The sequence below is a fragment of the Blastomyces gilchristii genome (genome assembly GCF_000003855.2).
Source record: "Blastomyces gilchristii SLH14081 genomic scaffold supercont1.1, whole genome shotgun sequence".
Classification (NCBI taxonomy): Eukaryota; Fungi; Ascomycota; class Eurotiomycetes; order Onygenales; family Ajellomycetaceae; genus Blastomyces; species Blastomyces gilchristii.
In genome coordinates, this window is record NW_003101682.1 from 5,191,697 (window position 1) to 5,194,534 (window position 2,838).

Sequence of the window (2,838 nt, forward strand, 5' to 3'; positions counted from 1 at the left end):
AATGAGACTAAATGAGATCAAATGAGACCACTTCTCATTTTTTTCAAGTCATGATTCCATTTTAAGATCTGATATATAGTCACTTTACATGTTTTTTTAATAGTCAGTCCCAGCGGGATTCACGCCAAGAAATGTATGGGACCAGACCAAATGAGACCAAATGTGAAATTCATGATCCCGGCGGCCAGTCTAACAGAGATATTAATAACTGTGATTAAAAATAACTATTAAGATATTAGTCTCAGTCTTCTTATAATTACAACTGATAATACTGTGAATAACTATATTATGATAAAGAGCTTGAAGCAAAAATTGACTTTGTATTTCTGAAATAATAAATCAGATCATATTCTCTGCATTGCTCATATGATTCAACTTGTGATATAAACACTGATAAAGAATCTTAATATTGAGATGAAGAATAATGAGATGACTGATTCTTGAGATAAGAATGAGATGAAAGTGATTACTCAAGTAACTTTTACATTCACTTTGTAAAAGATAATACTTTTGATAACACTTTTTAATATTACTTTTTGATAATGCTTTTTGATAATACTACTGTTAATTTTGAATAGATTGATTAATAATTTAAATATCACAGATTTAAAACATTACTAATGCAATTTGTATCTTCTCTAAACAATAATAATAATTTCATAATATTTAATAAATAAATAAATCAGTCACATCACTGAATATGATATAGAATGTTAGAACACAGTGAAGTTTAATATATAAGATAACTATTCAGACTCTTCAATTGTGTCAGATAATTAATTATTGAGTGTAATACTCTGATTGAGAAAAGATTCAGATATTGAAACTTTCTAATATGAAGTGAACTCAGTTAAAATATGTGATTGATTTACTGTTTCAGTTTTATAAGATAACAAAGACAGTCTTAATCACTTATACATCAATAATGCAGTCAGTCTGATAAGTGTATAACAGTTTATTTACTCATGTTGAGAAGCAGTTGAATCACTTAAAAAGAAATTCAGTCTGAGATAATGCTATAGCACAGACTATAATTACTGTAAGAGATAAACTGGCATATTACTACAGCAAAACTGAACAATCTTTTACAGAGTACTATGCTATAGCAGCTCTACTAAATCTCTCTTATTGAGTTAATATCTACACTTCTCAAGATTGAACAGAGAAGAAATGAGACTTATATATTAAATTAGTCTAAGACTACTACAATGCTAACTATCAGAGATTTGAATAAGCAGATATTAGAAATGTGAAGATAGTGAAATACAATTCCCTAGTAAGTAATGATCTTTGATAATACTTCATATCATATAGAACTATAATACTAACTTTGAAATAGAACTTGTATATATTAATTATAACTGAAAATCAGACAAAACTACATACTTGTAAAACTGAATTTAACTGCTATCTTCAAGATAATTTAATAAATTTACATGCTAAATTAATTCTAGAGTTATGAAAAATTGTTAAGAGTATATATTTAACTGTTGTACTGATAATATGTGATATTCTGATAATTTTATTAGCAGAGATAAGAATGAAGTGAAAGTTTAACTCAAGCTGAGATATTTATCACTATCACTGAGAACAATTATAAGAAGAAACAATCAAGAAACTCATAATTATAAAACATGAAATTATCAGACAGTTTAATATCTCTGATCACAGTATATCAGAGAAGTGTAGTTTTCATAAGAAAGTGAACAATAAACTTACACAAGAATATATTTAATTGTTTTATGAGTGTTATCAATAATCATTATCAAATTCTGATTATATAAGCAATCACTGAATGAACTGAATGAGACTGAATTTGATCTTCAGTCTCAGTCTCATTCTGATTTTGAAAGAATAATTATCTTTCACAGTTTATTCTGAGAAATTACTCTCATTTCACTGTTTGTGAATTAAATCTGGTCATTTTTCACGCCATTTCTCTCAGAAATGATTCATTTTCAGATTTTTTTGAGACTTGATTCTGATGAGACTCACGCCAAGAAATGTATGAGATCAGATTAAATGAGATCAAATGTGAAATTCATAGTTCTGGCAGTCAGTCTACTCATTAATCATTTGAAATGAATTATTTTTAACATTTATAACTGTTATAAGATAGACAGCTCTGTGTTTTCAGATTCTGCAGTTATCAATGATATTTACTTCATTAAAGTCAGTACTAATATTATAAGCTCTAGATGTAATATTCTGTATTCAATTATCTATCACAGCTAAATAAGTATTAATATTAACATCAGAATCTGTTGACTCTGATATTGAATCTAATATAGAAAGAATTGAAATGTTATAATAATTATACTTATTATTTTTCTTTTCTATTTGTTTAAAGCTTTGAGTATTTTCTTCAGAATGAAAAACATCAATATCTGCAGTGTCTATAATCTCTTTCAATTAATTGATAGAAGTTATCAATGATTCTTGAACTTTTATATGTAGAAGCTTCATCTTCTTAGATACTTAGAGATCTTCAGAATTGAATTTTCTATTCTTATTAAACATCACATCTCTTGCTCTTATCACTCATTCTAAGTGTGAAATTCAAATTTGATAGATGTTTATAGAATTATATTCAACTAGATATTCAATATATACTCAGAGATCTAGCTTCTGAGAGCAGTTTTCTATTGAGAACTTTATTCAGTATCTTAGTATAGATGCAATATCTGTAGATCATAGATAAGTGCAGAAGTGAGATTTTGATCTGTAGAAATTCTTTCATACTTACAGAGATGACTTTCAATCTAGAATTCTAGTAGAGATTCAATTCACAAGATAGATAACAGTAAGTGAAATCTCAGAGAAAAGTGATTGTATAGA